Genomic DNA, 25,042 nt, shown 5'->3' on the forward strand with positions numbered 1-25,042 from the left:
AATTTAATTATTTTGATTATCAATCTAAATGTAAATAAATATATTAGCAAATTAAATAAAAATAATAAATTAAAATAATTAAATTAATAAATTCCAAAATTATCAGTTAATTTGTTTAGACAATGCTTGTCACTTATATTTTTAAGACTATTAAGACATAATTTTTTACTGCATATTTTTCTAAATTGTTCTTATAATAATTTTGGAATTTATTTTGTAATTTATTATTTATATTTAATTTGCTAGTATATTTATTTGTAAATACAATTTACTTTGGTAAAAGGATTTTTGTAGAAATATTTCCACAATTTTTAAGAATAACAATTTTTCTTGAATAAATTGTATTACTAAGATCCGTCAGTAATATTAACATGTTTATTAAATATTAAAAAAATAATAGTTAAAGAAATATTGTTTAAAACAAATATTAACTAAATAGGGAAAGATCTTAAAATTAGTAATATTTTTTCTGTATATACCTTTAGTATTTCTTGTAATATTAAAAAATAATATTAATTTTGAATGATGACGAATTTTTTATAATAATATAACTAATTATAATTATCAAGGTAGAATTTGTTTTTTTTCTTTTTTTTCGTTCTTATTATCACATTCTTAAAATTTTTTAAAAACTTTTATAATGTAATAGACAATACCTAAATATCATTCTATGAGATTAATAGTAAAAATATTGGTTTAAATGGGAATCGAACTCTCACCCTCTGAAATCGAGTGGTTCAATTTCAGTTTTTTCATCAATTTTTGGTAATGTTGTGTTTGCGGTTGATAAGTATGAACCTATGCAGAACGTACGTCGCTATCTGACCGCTTTACTTCTAATTTGCGGGCGGTGTTGCCAATTTGTGTTATAAGTCGTATTTGGAGAAATTATAATTTATTTTTATTTGACATTATATCATGCCTTTGTTGTGGCAAATAATACGAAAGAAATGAAACGAAACAATAAATACGGAATTAAAATTTATTGTAAGAGAGGATATTGTTGTCTAATGCACTTAAGTATGGCATTGAAATGGTCCCCGTTTCGGAATTTATTTCTCCAAATAAATTCATGCATATATGAGAGAAATAAATCTTCTGTAGTTCCAAATTGGTGACGAAGTTTCCTTTTGCATCGCATCCACATGTTCTCAACATTTTGAGTGTGAACCATATTATTTTCAAGATGAACGAAATTTTGCTGTAAATATTTTCAAAAAAAAAAAAAAAAAGAAATGGAAACCTAATGTAACCTAACCTGACCTATTTTTCATCAGTTTCAGTTCATCAAAAATAGAATATAAAAAAATTGTCAATAATGTAATTTGTCAATTTTTGTTGAATTTTTGAAAATTTTGTAATTTTTATTAAATTTAATATTGACAATTTTTTTTGATGAACTTTCTGAAAAAATGTAGGTCAGGTTAGGTTATATTAGGTTTTTATTTATTTTTTTTTTTGAATATATTCTATTTCTGTTGAACTTATTGAGAAAAATAGGAACACAATATAAAAAAAATTGTTCATAAAAATTTCAATGAAAAATCTCATTAGTCAATATTTTTCAACTAAATCTTAATTTTTTACTTGTTGAAAAGATACTCTTCGGCGCGAGTACAATATTTTGAAAAAAATAATAGGAAGAATGTCTTTCTTTCTATTTTTTACAGCCAAAATTAGGAGCTACGAGTCTAAACAATTAACAAAAGTTTTATATGAAACATAAAAGTAAAGCTAAACATTACATATAATCTACAATTTGAAAGAAAAGTATACTAACCTAAATAATAGTTAAATATACAATAAGTATTTAATTATTTAGGTATTATTAAAAGATGCTGTGATTAAAGAAACACTAGTTAGGAATTTTATATAAAATTTGGTACTTCATTTGAGACTCCAATTACCTCAAAAGATAACTTGTTTAAAATTTAAGAACGAAATAACAATGCTGAAAATAAACAAATAATAATAAGTACATTTTAATAGAATAGACATATGAAAATACCATTAACAAATAAAACTATGTAAAAATACAAATACACAAAACGAGGCACAAGACACAAAAGCGCAAAGACTAATAAGAAAATAATGAAATGAAATGTGAATGGCAACACAGCGTATGAAGCTCACGCCGGTTGTCGGTGACGTACGTTGGGGATATACCCATACTTATCAACCGCAAACACAACATTATCCAATTTTTAAGGGAAATAATTAAAAAAAAATTATTTATTTTGTTAATATACCGTATCTTTAGTAAAGAGTACCATAAATCATCTCTGATTGCATAAATTTTACCAAAAACATCAATAAAAACGATTTTCAAATTTTTCTCAAAGCCTCAAGGGGGTTAATGGAGTAAAAACCCTTTGAAATGATCAGATACGCACGCATCCGCGTCCGTCGTCCGCCGTCCGCGTCCGCACGTACACAAAATACAAAAGCGATCGGCGATTTTCCTTCGGTTTATTCCCGCCTGTATCCATGGAAACGTGGGTGAGATCTGCGCGGCACGTATCCGATGCGGGGACCCCCAACGGGCGATTTTCCCAGACGTAACGCGGCCGCTCGCACACTCGTCGTCTGTTCCGCGTACGGAGCGCGCACCCACACTGCGAATGCACCGCGACGCCGCCATGCCCACGTAAAAAGCGTCGAAGCTGCGGTACGGAAGGAAAGAGTAAAAATTGAAAAATAAAATTCGACTCGCCGCGACGCACCCGACGCCCCCGTTCCTGCTGGTTGACCGATGCTGCCGTCGATGCGGCCCCGGCCCGACGCCGGGACGTGTGTGAGTGCGTGATTCCCTCCGGCCGCGGTCACAGTTCCTCGGTGCTCGGGAAGGAAGGAAGGAAGAGAGTGTCCTCGCCGCGACTGTCATGTGAGTATCACCTGTTATCCCGTCCTGCCGATTGTCGTCGCGTCGCGCCCGCAGGAAAGAGTTACGTGACCGAAACGTGCCGATACGGGACGCTGCACCTCCGAAATTGTGGGTGCACAGGTCGAAATTAATTTTAGGTCACATGGTCGTCAATGCGGATAAACTGTAACCGCTTTTTTTTTTTCTCCGTCCCGCAACCGACGTTTCATGTAAAAGTTCGCCTTTCCATCATGCAACGACGACGGCAAGCGCACAATAATTTGCACTGAAATATTAAACGTTGAATTACCACGGTTTTTTCAGTTTTGGCGTGTTTTTCAGCTTTCGTAATTTTTGTAATTTGTATTTATTGAAGCTGTTTGTTATTAAATTTTGCTTTTTGTTCCGTAATTTGTTTCCATTTTGTAATTCGGGAATAGAATTTATTTAAGGCACAACCTGCATAATTTACTTGACTTAATTTATAACTTACACAGTAATATTAACATTAGTAAATAAGTAATGTAAACTCTAAATTACCTCAATATATTGTTACTGTTGTATTTACATTGACAATTCAGTAATGTTTATTAGTTAAAATTAACATTATTTAATGATGAGAATATTTTGTTATCAGTTTAAATTGTGGCTTAATTACTTTAATTAATATGCGGCCATGTTTTTCATGTTAAATTATAATCAACCACAAAAGATTTATTTAATCTTGAGGACTATGTTAAGTGCAAATTAGTACAATTACTTTTATATAAATTATGCCTCGAATAAAACATTATTTAATAATGGAAAACATTTTATTTGTAATTTAAATAATAATTTAATTAGTTTAATAAAAAATTAGCCTGAAAACATCTGAAAGTTCTTGAGGAAAATACGACTATACAAAATTTATCCCTGTTGTGACTGAAATAAGTCATTAAAGAGAAAATTAGTTTAAAAATATTTCTTTATAAATTGTGTCTTGAAAAAAAAACATTGTTTAATAATGGGACACATTATATTAATTATATTAATATTTAATTAGTTTAATTAACAAATGCCTGAGTTTTTTTTTTATAAAAATTAGCCTGAAAATAACTGCAAATTCTTGAGGTCAGTACTAAGTAGAAATAAGTACGATTATACAAAATAAATCCCTGTTGTGACTGAAATAATTAAAAATGAGTAATATAAAAATATTCCTTTATAAATTATAACTCGAATAAAACGTTATTTAATAATGAGAAACATTTTATTTGTAATTTATAAGTATAATTTAATTATTTTAATTAATATATGCCTAATATTTTTTATTAAAAATTAGCCTGAAAATATCTGAAACATGTTGAGGTCAGGACTAAGTAGAAATAAGTACGATTACACAAAATTAGTCATAAAACAGAAAATTAGTATAAAAATATTTCTTTATAAATTGTCTTAAAAAACATTTAATTGAGGGACACATGTTATTTGTGATTTAAATAACATTTTAATTAGTTTAATTAATATGCTAAGTTTTTTAATAAAAATTAGCCAGAGAATATCTGAAAAGACTTGCGGTCAGGACTAAATAGAATTATACAAAATTGTGACTGAAATATGTCAGAAAAGGATAAATTATTATAGAAATATTAATTTATAAATTATACTATGAATGAGATTATTATTATTATTATTTAATAATGGGAAACATGTTAATCGTAATTTAAATTATAATTTAATTAGTTTCATTAATATATGCCTGAGATTTTTAAATAAAATATAACCTGAAAACATGTGAAGAGTTTTGAGGTCAGGACTAAGTGGAAATAAATATAATTATACAAAATAAATCCCTGTTGTGACTGAAATATGTCAATAAAGAGTAAATTATTATAAAAATATTATTTATAAATTATGCCATGAATAAAACATTATTTAATAAAAGAGAAATAATAATAATAATTGTAATTTAAATTATAATTTAATTAGTTTAATTGACATGTGTCCATGTTTTGTAATAAAAATATATTAATTAATATATGCCCATGTTTTAAAAAAAGATATAGCCTGAATATGTCTCAAAATTCTTGAGGTCAGGACTAAGTGGAAATAAATACGACTATACAAAATTTATCCCTATTGTGACTGAAGTCGAAGAAGAGTAAATTATTATAAAACATTTCTTTATAAATAATGTCATGAATAAAACATTATTTAATAATGGAAATAAAAATTAGCCTGAAAATATCTAAAAAGTCTCGAGGTCTGGGTTTGTTGAAAATGAATATATTTATACAAAATTAATCCCTGTTGTGACTGAAATAAATTAATAAAAGGTAAATTATTTTAAAAATATTTATATATAAATTTTGCCATGCATAAAACATTATTTAATAATTGGAAACATTTTATTTGTAATTTAAATTATAAAAAAATAGTTTAATCAATATATGTATTAAGATTTTTCAATAAAAATTAGCCTGAAAACATCTGAAAAGTCTTGAGATCAGGACTAAGTGGAAATAAATGCAAAATTAATTTCTGTTGTGACTGAAATAAGTTGAAGAAGATTAAATCATTATAACATATCATGAATAAAACATTATATAATAATGGGAAACATGTTAATTGTAATTTAAATTATAATTTAATTGGTTTAATTAATATGTACCTAAGTTTTTTAATAATTATTATAAAAATATTTCTTTATAAATTATGAATTATGAAAATATTTTATTTGAAATATATAAATTATAAATTATTAGTTTTATTATATATTATATACAAGGTGCTTCTAAAATTTGTGGTCAAAATGTAGAAGCAGTTAGTACATGTCTATTAATGAATAAAATTTAAGTAAAGTTTCTCCTGAGGAAAGTACAACCCCTCAAATTTAAATTTCAAAAATAATTTTATTCTCATATTTTTATGCTGAAATACATGCTTATTATTATAAGAAATAATTTTTTTTTCAAATTGTTCAGAAACACCATGTATGACTAATATTTTTTAATAAAAAATAGCCTGAAAATATCTAAATATGTATGTCTATAGAAAAAGGGAGCTGAGGACTAAATGGAAATAAATACGAATAAATAAAATTAATCCTTGTTGTGATCGAAATAAGCCAAAAAGGTGAAAATTACTATAAAAACATTGTCTTATAAATTATGCCATGAATAAAACATGTAAATCATTTTTATTAAACGTAAATGTAACTTACTGACACAAACATGAAAATTTGAATAATTTATTCAGGTGTTTCCGATACAATCCGAATCAACTTCTGTAATAGAAGATTTATTCCTATCGGTTTCATGAATATCAGACAGCTTTTAAATGAAAACATTTCAAATCAATTTGCTTCCCGTGTGATTTCCAAAGCTAAACGGTAAATATTTAAATAGGAATGAATCCCTGAAATTGTTGTTCATGTGGACCCCAAAATAAATCTAATAATTCTTTCCACAAACTCACTCAGATTATATTAAAACGTATCCTTCGAAATCAGGGGCAAAAAGGAAATGTGCACTTTAAACTAAATCCCGTTTTATATTCCGAAGATGTACAACTTTATGCATATAAAATTTTTGATTTAACATATTCACTTCGGCCATTTTCCCTCCTGCCGAAATTATGGATTTTTTAACGGCTTCAATTATTAATTTTTCGATCCATTTTACGTGCACAATACAAAACTGTCCGAGGATAATGATGCTAATTACAGTCAAGGCGATCTCCTACTTTGTCATGCTGCCGCTGAAAAACAGCTTTAGCAGCAATTCAAACGAAATTTGTCACTCGTAACGAAGGGATTGGAATAAAAGGTGGAGGTCGGATCAAATTTGATTGCTTATTTGTGTACCTACATTAAAACGGATGAATATTTAAACCGGCTTCGACTTTCGGGATCGCTGAATACGACTTACCGTCGTCCGATTAAATATTTACCCCCCGAAGAAAAGTTTTCATTAGTCACTTTTGCATGCCGCTCTCCTTGGACTTTCAGTCCAAATTGACGAATTATCGTCTCGGAGCGACCGAAAGACGTTTTGGGGCGACCTTCGCGTCAATCGACTGAAATAATTTTCAGTCGTTTACCGAATCTGAAGCGTTTATCGTTGACATCAATAGACGGCCGGAAGTGCTCCGGCCTCTCAATTTCAATTTGCACCGAATCAAATTTGCGTCGCGAAAAAGTATCGAATTGCAAATTTCCCGACAAAAAAAAAAAAATAAACAAAATTATCCACCCTCTCGGGGCCCCAGAACGGGCCCCCTTTTACGTACGATATTTATTGGCGTTTTATCGTCTCATTTTTATATTCATAGAGAAAGAATGCCCCCGTAAAGCGCGATATTGCATCCCGTGCTGAAGAATTTAATTCGGGTAAGTCCCCGGGGTTAAGTGGGTATCAGGTTGGAGCGTCGATATTAAAAACGACGATTACACTTCATCTGCAATTACACGCGATTTTGCAGGCGCGGGCATTTTAAGTGGTGAATGATTTACGTCTGTTTATTTAAGTGTGCGGCACTTAAAATTAATTGCGAGTTACTAACATACATTTGTAGTGGGCGGCCCGTTCGATTGGTCAGTTTTAATGCGAAACAAAACAATTCGGTGTATCACTTTCTGGTTTATTTCGTTCGTGTTTGCGGTGACAAGAAACGTTCTGGGTCGTTTGAGCCGGACGTAACGATTATTTTCTCTCTCGCTTAAATCGTGGCTTGCAAACAATTACTAGATTTACATATTAGATTGGTAAGGGAATGAAAATTAATTAAAATCTATAGAGTGGACAGACAGTTTTCCTTCCAGTGACCTGAAAATATTCAAACAATCTTGAAATTAATCCTTATTGTAACATATAAATAAAAAATAAAAGAACTGGAAATTGTTTTAAAAATATTTTTTTTATTAATTATGTCATTATTTATTTAATTATGATAAACATTTTATTCTTTATTGAAATCACAATTTAATTAGTTTAATTAATATATGTCAGTTTTTCTAATAAGGTTAGGAACAGTTAGAAATAAGTACAGTTCTGTCGTGACTGAAATAAGACAAAAAAGAGTAAATTGTATAAAAATATTTATTTATAATCTGTGCCATGAATAAAATATTACCTAATAATGGGAACATAGTAATTGTAATTTAAATTATAATTTAATCAATTTAATTAATATATGCTTGTTTTATTTTATAATAAAAATTATCCTGAAAATATCTGAAAAACCTAGAGATCAGGACTAAGTGGAAGTAAGTACAAATTAATCCTAGTTGTGACTGAAATAATTCAAAAAAGAGTAAATTATTATAAAAATATTTATTTATAAATTATTCATGCCATAATTTATAAATAAATATTAAACTTAATTTATAGCTTACACAGTAATATTAACAGTAGTAAATAAGTAAAGTGAATTCTAAATTACCTCAATATATTATTACTGTTGTATTTACATTAAAGATTCAGTAATGTTTATTAGTTAGCTAAAATTAACATTATTTTGTAATCAGTTCAAATTTTGGTTTAATTACTTTAATTAATATGTTTTTCATGTTAATTTTACATTATAATCAACTACAAGATATCTAAGAATCTTGAGTACTAAATGGAAATTAGTACAATTTATTTGTAATTTAAATAATAATTTAATTAGTTTAATTAATATATGTCTAAGATTTTTTATAAAAATTAGCCTGAATATTTTTGAAGTCTTGAGGTTAAGACTAAGTGGAAATAAGTGCGATTATATAAAATTAATCCTTACTGGGACTGATATAAGTCATAAAAGAGAAAATTAGTATAAAAATATTTCTTTATAAATTATGCATGGAATAAAATATTACTTAATAATGAGTAACATGTTATTTGTAATTTAATTGGTTTAATTTATGTATGCCTAATTTTTTTAATAAAAATTAGCCTGAAAATAACTGAAACGTTTGAAGTCAGGACTAAGTGGAAATAAATACGATTATATAAAATTAACCCATGTTGTGGCTGAAATAAGTCAAAAAAGTTTAAATTATTATAAAAATAATTACTTATAAATTATACCATGAATAAAACGTTATTAATGGGAAACATGTTAATTGTAGTTTAAATTATATTATAATTTAGTCAGTTTAATTAATATATGCCAAAGTTTTTTAATAAAAATTGGCCTGAAAATAACTGAAAAGTCTTGAGGTCAGCACTAAGTGAAAATAAGTATGATTGTACAAAATTAATCCCTGTTGTGGCTCAAATAAGTCAAAAAAGTATATTTTTATAAAAATATTCCTTTATAAATTATGCCTTTAATAAAACATTATATAAAAATGGGAAACATTTTATTTGTAATTTAAATTAATTTAATTAGTTTAATTAACATAAACTTTTTTTAAAAGAAAAGTCTGAAAATAACTGAAAAGTCTTGAGATCAAGACTGTAGTAAGTGGAAATAAATAAAATTATGCAAAATTAATCCCTGTTGTGGGTGACATAAATCAAAAATTTAATTAACTTAATGTATATAAGCATAAATTTTTGTAATAAAAATTAGCCTGAAAATATCTTGAGGACCTGAAACTTTATGTCTGTATTATACCGGACGTAATAATCATTTCCTCACTCAATTAAACAGTGCCTCAAAAAAAAAAAAAAAACGGGATTTACCATCTTAGATTCACAAAGTAAGACTTTATTAAAATCTATAAAGTGAATATTTCAAGGAACAGATCGTTTTCCATTTCCTTCCAGCATCCTGAAAGTTTCACCCTGTTATTCTTTATCGACGGACTATTTGTGTAGGTTCAACGAAAACATTTTTCCATGACGTGAAAGGGTATCTAAAAAAGATTGAAAAGTTAAAATATTGACACACGTATTCGAAATTGGGGACGGAGGAATGTCCAGTCTAGAATGGTATTTTTAAATTAGATTACCAGACACACATATTTGATAGAAAAGAATTTTACAAGATTTTTAAAAGTAAGATTTTAAAACATTGAAATTTTGTTTTACTTTCTACTAACGCATATTTTATTGATAAAAGTATTAACTGGTTAATATTATTAGTATTATATATGTAGTCATATATAAATATTTTGTATCATAAAATGTACAACAACCAACATTATACTCACTTCTATAATTTGTATAATACAGACAATTTTGATGTTTAATACCGAAATTAAATAATATTATAAATGATTAAATATTCATATTATATTTAGAAAAACTATGCAAACAGAAGTTGATAAGTCTTTGTTAACAACAATGCCTGATTTATCAAAATATAATATGAAATTAAAATTTTGCCGGCATTGTATAAACTAAAATTTGTTTGTTGTTGCTATCAAATATATTAAATCACTCAAATCAGTGCGGCACACTGTGTCCAAACTAGGTATTGAAACTGTAATCAATTTATTCATTGGAAACTTGTTTACATCGTCAGCTAAATAATCACCGACCAATTTTAATATAAAAATATTCCAAAAATAGAGTTGCATATGACCGTCCCATTTATGTCAAAACACCCCACAATAACCCATCCTAAATTCCAGACTGAATACACTTTCCTAATTTTAATGAGACTCGCAATCGATATTGTTGGCTTATTTATAGATTGCGTCGGTCTTCTTTCACATAAGGATTAATGACGCGGTCGAGATTTATGGCATGCAAAACATAATGATAATTACACGCGCACAATACGCAATTTGTAACGTTCGCCCCCGTCGTCGTCGTCGTCGTCGTCAAGTCTCTCTCGTCTTTCGGCGCACGGACCCCGAAAACACACCGGCTGCGTTTTAATTCCTAATGAAAAGTGCCTGAAACTGGGAGAGAGAGGGCAAAAAAAAAGTTGGTAATTAATGTCGCAACACGGACAAGAACCTGATACCTTCATTTATTAAAACTTCGTAATTATTGTGAAGTTTAATTAAAAAATTCCGCATCGAAATTCTTATTTTTTAGGAATTAAAAATTCGTGTTATTCGAGTTCTTTGAGGCGACAAGGTTCTTATGTTGCTCGTTTTTTTAGTTAATTGGTAATTACTTAGAATCGCGGCTCCACCTATTTATGGCTCTAAAGTTAATTTTAAATTTGAGAAAAAAATGAATTTTTTTTCTATACTTTATGTCCACATTTTAAAATTTTTTTATGAATTTTTGAAAATTTAACAATTTTTATATCTTTAAAAACCAAAAAATAAATATTTTTTTATATATTTTTTTAATGTTCTATTTTTAGGAATGATGAAAAACTTTTCTTGGTCATTTGAAAAAAATTAAAATTTTATAAGAAAAATTAATTTTAAATTCGAACAATATTGTTTTTTAAGTTTTTTGTTTGAAATTTTTATGAAAAAAAAATTGTACTATATGTTTTTTAAAAAAAAAGTTTTAAAAGTAGCTTTTAAAAAAATGAAATAGGAAACTAACCTAACCTAACCTAAGCTAACCGAACATAACCTATTTTTTTCAGAAAGTTCATCAAAAAGAATAATAGTTTAATTTGAAAAATTAAATTTAATAAAAAAATATTGTCCTAAATTTGTTCGGAACTTTCAAAGCAAGAAATTTTGTAAACTAGTAGTAAATTTAGTCGATAATAAATATATCTTTATCTGTAGTCGGTAAAATAGAAATAGTTAAAAAGGAATATTAAAGTTCGATTTTTTTTCAGTCAGAATTTTTTTTTAATTGTTGGAAATTATTTATAATAGAGTAATAAATTATTTTAAAAACAGAGTATTAAAAAATTATAAATATTATTTTATTAAATTTAATAAAAATTACATCTTCAAAAATTCATAAAAAATTGAAAAATTATTTAAAATCTTTATGAAAAAATAGGCATATACTATAAAAAAATTCATAAACATAAACTATGGCCATAAACATTAAAAATTGTTATAAACATAAATTTCAGCCATAAACATAAACTTTGGTCATAAACATAAATTTCGGTCATAACCATAAATTAAAAATGGTCAACCACATATTTCGGTCATAAACATAAATTTCGGTCATAACCAGAAATTTTGGTCATAACCATATATTCCGGTCATAACTATAAACTTCGGTCATAAACATAAATTTCGGTCAAACATAAATTTCGGTCATAAACAAAATAAAAATGGTCATAACCATAAATTTTGGTCATAACCACAAATTTCGATAATAACCATAAATTTCGGCCATAAACATAAATTTCAGTCATAGTCATAAATTAAAATAGTCATAAAATTACAAAATTTTCAGAAATTCAAAAATGATGATAAATTACTTTCTAAAAAAATAAGTTCTGTTTCTTCCTTTTTTTTGAAAATATTGTATTTTAAATGAACTTGAATTAAAAAAATTGGCATACAGTATAAAACAAAGTTTTCATAAAAATTTCAAGAGAAAGTCTCAAAAATCAGTTTAATTTAAAATTATTTTTTTTTATATCATAAAACGTAAAATTTCAATTTAATAAAAATTATTAAATTTTCACAAATTCAAAAAAATGAAAAAATGACGTTATCGACAATATTTTTAAATATGCAATTTTTATATACTTTTTGAAAAAAAATAGGCATATAAAAAATTTTTTTCACAAAAATTTCTGACAAAAATCGGCATTTTAGAAATGAAATATTCATTTCAAAAATTCAAAACATACTCTTGCTCAGAAGAGCACAGGAGAGCTCAATATTTTGGCTGTAAATAGGTGAAGTCGTGATTCTGAAAAATTACCATCTAATTTATCGCCGGCCAATTTATAACTTGATAATTTTATTAAATGCATACGCAATGTGATCACATTTCGACTAAATTGTTGCTTGACCTTATCAAACGATGATAATTATCGTTCTTTAAAATTTCACCCCCGTACACCCGTCTTCGTCTTCTTTATCACGGGCTCACAAAAAAGTTGTAATTTAAAAAATTAATGGACTTTTTGCGGAAAAAGCAATTTAGACATAAAATTGCTCCGAAACTTTTATTTCCTGTAATAAAGTTTTTATATCTCGCACAAGGGTCATAATATTAACATGACCAACTTTGACAAAGTTACATGCCCTGACTGACACACACTCCGAATATAAATCGGTGTAAATAAAAAAATAGTTTACCTTAGGATGCATTTAAAATTTAAATTTTCGTCCTAACCATGTTTTGCAATCGATTTCGTATAACAATTTTCAACCGATAAAATGATGACATTGTAATTCCACATAAAGCGGATTTAATCTATTCAGTGTGAGATATAACTACACAGGAGAATAAGCTCTGTGCTATTTAAATTTAATGACAAAAACGATGCCCATCAATAAATATACCTTTTGTGTTCACTGTTTAATTTTGTCAGCTATTATAAATTGGTTTAAATCTGTGCGATCGTTAATTGAAACATTGCCAACAATATATATGCGTTTATTAAATCTGGCTAATAAATATTTTACCTGGAAAATTATTTGAAAAATTCCAGTTTGATAAATCCACCTGAAATTAATTTCGTTAAAATAACAAACAATACGAATCTGTTTATTTGAAATAGAAATTGTTTTATCATATGGTCCAACAATAATTGAATTATACATTATGAAATTGATACATTTTTTGTGCATTAAATAAATACTCGTGTGTTGTTATTATTATTATTAAAACCCGGCGCATCCGCCATATTAAAGCCACGTCGATTTTTGTTGTGGCTTGTGCAACATTTATGGAATCCGGAAGCGGACGAAGGGGATAATAAAACGCAAACGAAGACGGTCACAAAAACGGGCCGTAAATGTGTTAGTGTAATGGGATTATGTAGTGGAAGATTGACTTTTGTGCTCTCGAGAAGGTATATTATATTGTTAGGGGCAGTGCTTTGTATTATTAACACCCACCCTCTAAACCTCACTTTCGCCAATCTTTTCTAGGAAATTTAACAATTCTGTTACGTATTTTTTGTGCAAATTATTGTTTACAGTTATATTTGTTCTCAGTATTTTTATTAAAACTATTAAAGATTTGCTTCAGAAGAGCCATTATGTCAAGATGTTCACGAAAATGTCGAATTATCATGGAGAGTTTTTACTGGGTATCCCCATTTTTAATAATTTTTATAATAAAATTGATTATTTAGACGATGTAAACAAGTTTCTAATGAAAAAAAAAAAAATTGATTACACTTTCAATACATACATAGTTTAAAAAACAGACAAAATAAATTTTAATTTATACAATAGTTGCTAAATTTTAATTTAATATATTTTGTTAATTTTAACAAAGTTTTATTAATTTTTGTTTTTATAATATTAAGTAAAAGTGTATATGTATGTTAATTATTTATAAAATTATGCAATTTTGATATTACTTAAAATTTTCTCGTCACGTTTTATAAAACACACAAATTTCTTTAATTTTTGAGTATTTCGTTATGTGTAACAGTACTTTAACCACATAAAAATACATAAAATTTCAATATTAATCATCAAATTTTGACCAAATTGAATTTTATGTAATTAGAAACTTATTTTTATTATGTTTTAAATTATTATAAACTCGAAAAAAAACTTAATGACGGTGAAAAATTCTAATAATTTTTAAATTGATCAAAAAATTATATTTTTTGACTATTGTGAGTTTTGAGTTACTAGAAACTCGAAAGAAACTGTGGAAAATTGCAATAATTTTTAATTACTTAAGAATATATAAACTTTCGATATTGATCTCCAACTTTTTCAAATATTTGTTTTATAATTTATCTAAATTAAATATAAATTAATCAAATAAATATAATTTTTGACTATTGCTTTGAGTCATTAGAAATTCGAAACAAAAATTTAATAACAATGCAAAATACTAATGAACTTTAATTACATACTTAAAAAATATAAAATTTCGATATTGATCCTGATGTTTCTCACATATTTTCTTTATAATTTGTCTAAATTAAATGTAGAATATGAAATTATTTATAATTTTTTATTATTCTTTATTTTATTATTATTAACATTAAAAAATACTAATAAACTTCAATTGTTAATAAACATAAAAGATTTTGATATTGATTGTCAGGTTTTTCATATAATTGTTTCATAATTTAATTAAATTAAATGCAAATTAAGCAAATATTTATAATTTTCTACTCTTGTGAATTTTGTGTACTTAATAAGGGTGTAAAATATTAATATTCTTTTATTACTTATAATTTATCTAAATTAAATTTAAATTAAGAAAATATAATTATTTTTTACTGTTGTGGGTTTTGAATCACTAGAAATGCGAAACAAAAACTTACAAATAACAGTGGAAAATAAAAATTAAGTTTAATTATTTAAAAATATGTAAAAAATATATATTATTCATTAAGTTTTCACATAATTCTTTTACAATGTATCTAAATTAAATATAAAATATACGAATATTAATAAATTTTGACTATTATAAGTTTTGTGCCATTAGAAATTCAAAACAAAAACTTAACAACTCATAATATTTAATTACTTGAAAAGTTATGAAGTTTTATCAAATAATTTTTCTGTACTGCACATTTTGTGTCATTAAAAGTTTAAAGTGACATATTAAAAAATATTAATGATATTTAAATATCAATAAAATGATTAAATTTGGATATAAATTATACAATAAGTAATTAAAATGGTTTAATTTCCTGCCGCGATTTTCAATAGCTGGTTATGAAGGTAATTTAAAATTTATGACGAGTTATTTCAGTAATATTTTGCAATTAACTACGGCGAAATTTCACGGCCCATACTTTAACTCATGACATGATCAAATGGCCAATAAACGAAGATAAATGGAATCCAAACTAAAAGTGCCCGAGTAAAACTTTCGGCCTCTTTACTATTCCTGTTGTTTCCACGACTTCTAATTAAATTTCGATGTTCCGATCCTCCTTTGTTTACAATCCATATTAATTTTGATTTCGATTTAAATTAATAGGATTTCGCAGGGAAGGCGAGTTAATAAAATTAAAAGTTTTTAAAGACCTCCAAATAAAATCGGAGATCTGGATGCGGCGGAATTGAATTGAAAACTTTTATTTGCTTAATTATACAAAATCATATCTCTCATCCAACTAACCCCCTGCCCCCATTTAACTAAACCGTTGCCACATCACTGCGCATTTTTTTGTTTTTAACATCCGGCAAATATTTAATCAGCAAAGTGGGTCCGCATTCAGGGCAAACAACCGAACTTGGCCGTAGTCGGGAAGAGTTAAAACTTGTAATTCCCCAGAAAATCCCTCGGATCCCATTTTATTCACATCAGACATCCACTCTCGCGACGGCTCCAACAATACCGTCATCCATTCATCCTGCAGGAAATGCCATTTTGAACGTTCCCCCGTTAACTTATCGTCGCGAACGCTTGTTGACTTGGCTAAATGAATGTGAGCTTCGGAACGTGTGTTTATAATTTCGCGTAGTCCCCGTCACACACTCCTTCATGCAAATGCGACGACATTTTCCGGGGGTAGTTTCAATGGACCCACGCTAATGGCGTGTCAGGCGCAGTCGGTCGGATCATCCTTCAAAAATATCATTTTCGAATGTTACGAAAGGTTAGAAGGAAATTGTAATTTATTGACCGCCGATGTCTGAGCACCGGACTCAAGAATTCCTCAAAGGACCTCCCCCCCATTTAATTATTTATCCGCCGTAACGGCACATCCTTGCGTAACACAAAAGACGTTACGTAAATTAAGATTTCATAAAGGTTTCCGGGTCTATTCCCGGGACATAATCAAGCCATTAGCTGGAAATGCCTTGTTTATTCGACGACGACACGTTAATCAATCACGGGAGGCTCAGAAACTCGTGCCCTTAAACATCCAACAAATATTATCGAAAACAACCCCGAAACTCCGGATTATTTCGCCGACTAACAATTACCTCGTTTCGCATTTTTGTCGCGCCCACTCGTACGAAAACAACGAAGGGGCGCCCGAAGAAAATTAATTAACCCACTTAATTACCCTTAGTGAAACCAATCGATGCGATTCATCCACCGGATTCCTTTGATCGTGCCGGTTACGTCGGCGTGTCGTTAAATCCGTGAGTGCCACTTCAAAGGAGACGAAAGACACCACCTAAATAACAAAAGCAGCGGAGAGGTGTCGGGATCGCTGTCTGGACCCTTTTGGGGACTACGGCATCTAGTCGGTTGCCTCGATCGATCTCGCACGCCGGCTCTCGATGTTCGAGAGCAAAGGTGAAACGAAACGATTTTAGCATTTGGATTATGACAATTTTTCAATTTTTGTTTGGGTTTCGAGGTTTGATTCGTCTGGTCACAACTTGTCACTCATCGATGAACAAATATTGTATATCGATGTTTTTGACGTTTAATTTTAGAATAAAGTAATCACTATAATCAACCATTTTTGCCACCACTCTACAATCAAATTGAAGCAATGAGAAGATAAATTCTGGTTCATTGCAAATGAAGAAAAGGCCAGCCTCAATTTTGACCCCCCCTTCAGAATTAATTCATTTATTAGGGAAATGTCTGGACTATAGAGGGTAATCAGAGGACAGGTCTTATAGAGAAGAAAATTTACATATAATTTTTTTCTAACATTTCTTTTGAAGAAAATAAAGCCGCTCAAATTCAAACTTGTCCAAAATTGTTTCTTTCTCATATTTTTGTAGCCTTTGCGCTAATCGTGTAATTTGGTATCTATTGTCCTAAAATACATACCTACAATTCAATGTAATAAATTTTTTCCATATTATTACAGTGGCATACATTCTGAGGGTTTCTCTCTTTTTCTACGCCACTGAATATTTTTTAAAACTATTAAACTTTTCATAATCTTTGCACAGTTTGTAAAGAAGGTACTCTTGATTAATTTTGATTAATACAGTCGTTTTTGAGATATTTCACATTTAATGTAGACTTTTCTTCACAATTCAATGTAAAAAATTATTTGCATAATGATACAGTAGCGTACATCCTAAGGGATTCTCCCCTTTTTTCGCCCCATTTTCTACGTCTCTGAATATTTTTAAAATCTATTATACTGAATATATCCTAAGTGTTCCCAAATTTCATGGGTTTATTAATAATATTAACAACATATTTTGTGCCAAAGTCTAAAATTAGTTTTGATGGATTTAGACATCTTTTAGGATAATTATCAAAATTAATTAAAATAACAATTCAATTTTGCTATTATATAATAATTAATCAAGAACAATTTGCATAAAAATATTTTAATAATATTTAAAATGTCATAAATAATTAATTACTGTTTCAGTAACATTTTTCGATGTGTTGTAAAAGAATTCTTTTTTTAATGCTTCTTTTTTGTACTTAAATGTGCCGCTATCTGTTGAGTTTTAAAACGGATAATTTAAATTAGGTACACTTTGTAATTTTAACGTTTTTTAATGAAATGAGTGGGCAAAATTTGGGAGTAACTGAACATATAATTAAATAATAAAATAATTTTTCCTACTTTTTTTTTTTTAGAATTAGCATTTTTGAGATAATAAAAACTCTTTATTTTTAGCTATTATATTATAAAATAGAAACTGTATAAAAATAAAGTTTCATTTCTTATGAAAAAATAAAAAAAACTTTTTTAATGATTTTTCGTAAAGAAATAAAAATCCAGAAAATGATCATTATGGAAATTGATCATTATGGAAAATGATCATTATGGAAAATGATCATTATGGAAAATGATCATTATGGAAATTGATCATTATGGAAAATGATCATTATGGAAATTGATCATTATGGAAATTGATCATTATGGAAAATGATCATTATGGAAAATGATCGTATGGAAATTGATCATTATGGAAAATGATCGTATGGATTTTGATCATATGGAAATTGATCGTATGGATTTTGATCATATGGAAAATGATCATATGGAATTGATAGTTGGATAGTAAATTTTTACGTTTTTCGTATGTTATGTATAAATTATTTTTATTTTATGAGTAAATATAAATACATGCCTACATTTCAATATAATAAATTTTTTCCATACTGTTCTGGAGGGTTCTATATATTATACATGTTTTTTTAATACAAGTATTAAAGCCTTTCGTATTTTCAGCACAATTTAAAAAAAATGATGTTCTTAATCCTTTTTCTTGGTATACTAAAACTATCCAACGACACTGCTGCTTTCACTTAAATGACAAGAAAAAAAAAACAAAATAACACATTTTCGTAAAACACTCCCAGGATTCCGACATTCACTAAATCATACAACATCTTCCCATCCACCTTTTGTCTTAATTGCAGCCCCAGTCTCAGATGACGAAACGCTAATGAACGACTCTCATCCGCATCCTGATTAATTACGGCGTCTCGAAGACAATTGTTTTACGGACGGATTTAACTTTTCACTACAGGCATTCAGAGCTTCTGACCCTTTACGTACATTTTGTCACCAGGTTACGAGATTAACTCGTGGGCGTACGATATATTGCTTCGTAAATAAGGACGTAATAAATTGCTCTCCGCATTTTTGTACTTGAACGTTGCCGTTTACCCTTTTTTTATACATATAAAATTAAAATGGACTGATGTGTTTCATAACAGAGTTTTTGGGCTCGTTCCTTTCCATTTTTTTTTCTGGTGTTGTGTCGGATGAATAATGAAAGGATTCCTGCGGAAGGATGTAATAAAGGAGCAACGATTACGTTCGGCAACCTTTGAGGAATTCAAGGATGTTTTAATGCGCCCTCCTTCAGTTTTACAGGCAAGAAATTAATAAAATAAAACCTTATTTTTCGTCTCGAATACCACTCGTCTGTGCAGGACGAATAATTGAGTCCTTCACTTGCATTTAATCGGTTGTAATTACTCGATAAAATAAAATACAAGTTAATTAGTTAGTCCCGCGATTTGTTTAGTAACTTGTATCGGACACGCGAGGCAATAATGTGTTACACTAATTTCGACCTGAACTTTGATAAAACAGTCACGCGAAATATCAATCAACATGCACAAAAAGATTGACGATGAAAAATGTGCTGAAGCGGAATTATTAATCGAAACTGTTTAGATATCATGGTAAATTGGAAAAAGACATTTCGTAAATTAGTTACGAAGCTGTGTCATTAGCATTTTAAAAGGAGACTCCAGAATCATTAAGTAAATTTATTCAGATTTATTATGGGAAAATGAAAATTCGTATTCGGCCGGCGTCTGCAATTATTCAAATATGACCATTATTAAACTTGTAAAATGCGAACCCTCGACTGAATTGATTGAAAAAAAAAGGTTCCATCGATCTGCGTTAATTAAACATTGTATTTCATGGCTAAGTGGTCATATTAAATTGGAAATTTGTTCGTCGATCGGGAAAATATTCAATCAGAAAATATTACAATATTCCGGTCCGTTTCCGTTTCGATTCCTTTTTCCGGGGGTGTGGATGTTGTGCGAAACACAATCGCCAAAATATAACGGCCAAATTGGCTTTTGTCACTTTACACCGCATTTGTCAAGTCCGTGGGTTCGATCCGAACGAAAACGATCCCGGTAATTTACTGCCTCTATTACGTTGACTGATATAGATTTACTGGAAAATGTCTTCACTAGCTCAACCCCCTCCATGGAAATTCACGCGAGATTGTAAACCGTCATCATTATCCGCCATTATTCAAAACGTTAAGGGTAAACGAGGCATATTTTGATTCGTCAAAACGTTGACTCGAAACCGAAAACGTTTACATGGCTGTGAAACTGAGGTTTCGCTTCATGTCGCCAAAGGCAGATCAAAAGGCAACATTCAATTCGTAACTGTCTGTTACATAAACTTTCTCTAACGATTCTAATTATAAATGAAATAATTATACTGTAAAATGGCTGAACGTCTAACAATTTCAGTTCTTGGAGTTAACCATTCAGGAAAAAATAATGAACATAAATGTTTTTTTAGAAAACTTCTTCTAACTATCTATTATTATATCATTTCAATTATAAAAAGTTCGTGAAGTTGAGTTAAAATATGGTTATAAAAGAATTCTTCTTTTAACGCTTCTTTTCTGTACTTAAATGTGGCGCCATCTGTTGAGTTTTGAACCTGATAATATCTGTATTCCATTACAATTTCAATATTTAAAAATACAATTATTTATATGTTTATTCACATCTCATAAATAAATTATTACATGACTCGGCACAAAAGAATTTTTCTATTAATTAATTAACTTTCTTTATTTGTGCGTGGAGACATCTGAACAATATTAAGAAAACTTCTTGATTGTCTTAACAATTAATCTCAATTAGATAATTTAATTTTGAGATTTAAAAACATATTTGTTTATATATTATATTATTCACAAGTTATACATAAATTATTTTTTCAATAATGTTCATAATATATGTATATAATAAATAAATTATAAATATTTTGATATTAAAAAAGTATTTATTTGTCATAAAAGAACTCTTCTCCTACTTCATCTTTTCTTTACTTACACGTGGCTCCAGGCAGTTTTGAATCGATTAATTTCTATTGGTTATTTATTATGTATAATTATAATAATATAAAAATGACTAAATCAAAAATTTTAACAAATTTTAATCATACTGGTCACAATAGAATTATTTTATTAATGCTTACTTTATTTATTTGTACGTGGTGACATCTGAAGAATTTTAAAACAATTAATCTCAATTAGGTAAAGTCTACAGTAATTTTGACAACTAAAAACATTTGTTTATTTCTGTTAATATTTACTAACTCTAGAATATTATAAATTTTTTGATAATAAGAAATTTTCTTGATTTATATTAAATTATAAATATCTTGAAATTGAAAAAAGTATTTATTTGTCATAAAAGAATTCTTCTTTTAATCCATCTTTTCTTTTGTTGGACGTGGCACCATCTAATGAGTTTTAAAACAATTGATAAATTCTACTCTGGTTTAGACAATTACAATATATAATTATATATATATATATATATATATATATATATATATATATATATATATATATTATATTTTTAATTTTGAAATATTGATTTGAGGATAATTTATTGATTTATAATAAAATAATTATTAATAACTTTTATTCACTTGTAAATGGCCTCATTTGATAATTGTTAAATTAATTAAGCCTACTGTAATTTTGACATTTAAAAACATTTATATATTTATATTTATTTTTTTATTATTATATATATATTTAGCAATTAAATGTGAATTAATAATAATAATAATACTATTTTTTCTAAGACTCGTAAGTTCTTGAGATTTTCCGTTGAGGAAACAATATTTACCGAACAAAAATAGTTACTTTTTTTTTCAACGAAAAGAGTGCGATTTAGAAAACTATATATATCTGAGACAAACAAAACTTTCCTTTGTTGTCCACCCGAAACCAATTTATCTGAATAAGATGAAATTTCTGCAACCCGTTTATTTTATTTTCGTCATATATCCTTGCGATTATTGTGTACAGAATTGGAATTTCGTCCGCTATTAGTTCGGAATAATCGATAGACATTCAATCTTTTAAATTTCCTCTTATACAGAGGGAGTTCCGTTTAAAAAAAGTCCGCAAAAAATAACCAGTAAATTTTAATGTTAAGTTCCTTCTCACACAAGGAAATAGAGTTTTTTCACAACACAACAAAGCAAAAAACGGAGGATTATAAGAAATGAATGTCACATAAAACACAAAGAAAACTTTTATGGAGTGTGCAAACTGAAATTAATATAAAATAGAGAAACTTGATTCTGTTGAAACAAAATTCTGTTATGTCCTACAGTTCTATTTTTAAAACAATCTTTTATGGACTTTCAATTTCTGCTCGACTTTATTCAATAATTGTGTTTATTTTCATTAGGGGACACGTGGAGGAAAAGTATGAAAAAGAATACGAGAATTAAATTAAATTGAAAGTCGAGTAAACAGGGCGAGTTATTGATTAATATAGAAACTGAAACAAAGTCAAAAGGTAATGTTTGTTGAAATCAATCCATTTCACACATAAAACAACAAAGTTATTTTTCAATCATTTCAAACCAGCGAACTGGACCGACAATAATTATTTATTTAGAATAAACATAATCACAATTAATAAAGTACGGCTTTGAAGTCGATTAAAAAGAGGAATATTCATCGAATAAAAATGGTTTTTTTTTTTATTGAGTTCTGTTGGGTATCGAAACAAACAAATTTTTTGTCGGTTCCCACTCGATTGATCTGAATAAAAATCCGGAATCCTCTCGTTTTATTTTCTTTTGTGGCTGTGGAGTATTGGAATCTGGTCCAGCATTAGATCTCGGAATGATCTGAATTAAATAAAAATTAAGGTAAATTATCATATTACAAAGAAAAGGTCTTTAATTAAAAAAAATGATTGTGTACCTTTAATTAAATTTAATATATAATAATAATAATTCGGATATGTTGAGGAAATAATAATGAACAAAACAAATAATAATGATCAAACTTTATATTTATGGAATAAATGAGTCTAAAAATGAATTGATTTCATCTCAATTAAATGCAAAATTTTTAAATTTCATTTTTATTTCAATTATAAAATGTTGGAGTTGGAGCCGATATATGAAAATATTTAAATAAATTTAAAATATCAGAAATATTTATTGTTTTAATAAGAATTTACGTTTTGCTATAAAAGAATACTTTTTTTAATGCTTCTTTTATGTACCTTAAAAGTGGCGCCATCTATTGAATTTTAAAACAGATAATTTCGATACGGTCTACTCTAATTTTAACATTTGTTATTTTTAGAACTTACTGATTTATGATAAATTATTTTTATTTTATTAACATGTATTATAAATATTTATTACATTATATAATTTAATTAAATATTATTTTATTTATAATAGTTATATATATGTTATAAATAAAATATTTTTATATCATGAGTTTTTAGAATACCAATAAATATTTCGATAATAAGAAAATTCTTTTTCTACTCCATCAATTTGGTTCCGAACTGGAAGATCGATTGATCTGAATAAAAATCTGGAATCCTCTCATTTTATTTTCCTTTGTGACTGTGGAGTGTTGGAATCTAGTCCAGTATTAACTCTGAAAATCGCCAAAATTAAATAAAAGAAAACGTCTTAAAAAAATGTATTGAAACAAAACATTTAATCACAATTAAGTACAATATTATTAACTTTCATTTTTATTTGAAATATACAATGTTAAAGTTGTTAATAATATTTAAAACATCATAAATATTTATTGTTTTAATAAGATTTTTCATTTTTTTATAAAAGAATTCTTTTTCTAATGCTTCTTTTCTGTACTTAAATGTGGTGACATCTGTTGAATTTTAAAACAAATAATTTCAATTATGTGCAGTTTTCTGTAATTAACATTTGTTTATATTTTTAATGAACATGAATAATTTAATAATTTTAATAAATATAAGTTTAACATATTTTAATGGTATGGAAATTGATCGTATGGAATTTGATCGCATGGATTTTACGTATGGATTTTGATCGTATGGAATTTGATCATTAGGTTATTAGGTCACTTTACGTTTTTAGTAATTTTTCACGTTTTTAATGAATTTTTGAGAGTTCAGTAGTTTTTTACGTTTCTAGAAAATTTTTACGTTTTTCGTAATATCGTTGGATTGAAGAAAATGTTATGTTTTTACATCCTCGAAATTTAAATTTCAAAAAATTTAATTATACGTATGTTATAAATAAATTATTTTTATATTACAAGTTTTTAAAATATCATTAGAATGTTTCGATAATAAGAAAATTTCATCATCTGAAGAGTATTAAAATTATCAATTTTAATTAATTTTATCATTTAAAAATATTTTATTAATATTTTAATACCTATTTACAACATATAAATTATTTATATTTAATGAATTTTTTGAATATCATAAACATTTCGATCTTAACAACATTTCTAGATTCTTCTTCTACCCCATCAATGTCTTCACTTGCACGTGGCGCCATCTGCTACTGAATAAAAATCTGGAATCCTCTCATTTTATTTTCCTTTGCGTGGCATATTAGAATCTGGTCCAGTATTAGCTTTCAAAATGGTCAGAATTAAATAAAAATTAAGATAAATCATCACATTACAAAGAAGACGTTTTTAATTTAAAAAATAATTGTGCTCATCTAATTGGATTTAAGTAAAACAAGACTCGGTGGCGTTGTGTAGTTTCCTTTTATTTTCGTCTTCAATTTCTGGTC

At 27.5% G+C, this 25,042-nt stretch overlaps 1 protein-coding gene across 2 annotated transcripts in view; it reads left to right on the top strand.

Moving 5' to 3' along the window:
- Nucleotides 1-2,473: 2,473 nt before the first annotated feature.
- LOC109597866 (probable G-protein coupled receptor 158) overlaps nt 2,474-25,042 on the top strand; it is a 65,311-nt gene continuing 42,742 nt past the window's right edge. For both annotated transcript variants that reach the window (XM_049966493.1, XM_049966494.1), the window contains exon 1: nt 2,474-2,884. The gene's annotated coding sequence lies outside the window, so the exon portion shown is untranslated. The remainder of the gene's footprint in view (nt 2,885-25,042) is intronic.

This window comes from Aethina tumida, chromosome 4, assembly GCF_024364675.1.
Source record: "Aethina tumida isolate Nest 87 chromosome 4, icAetTumi1.1, whole genome shotgun sequence".
Taxonomy (NCBI): Eukaryota; Metazoa; Arthropoda; class Insecta; order Coleoptera; family Nitidulidae; genus Aethina; species Aethina tumida.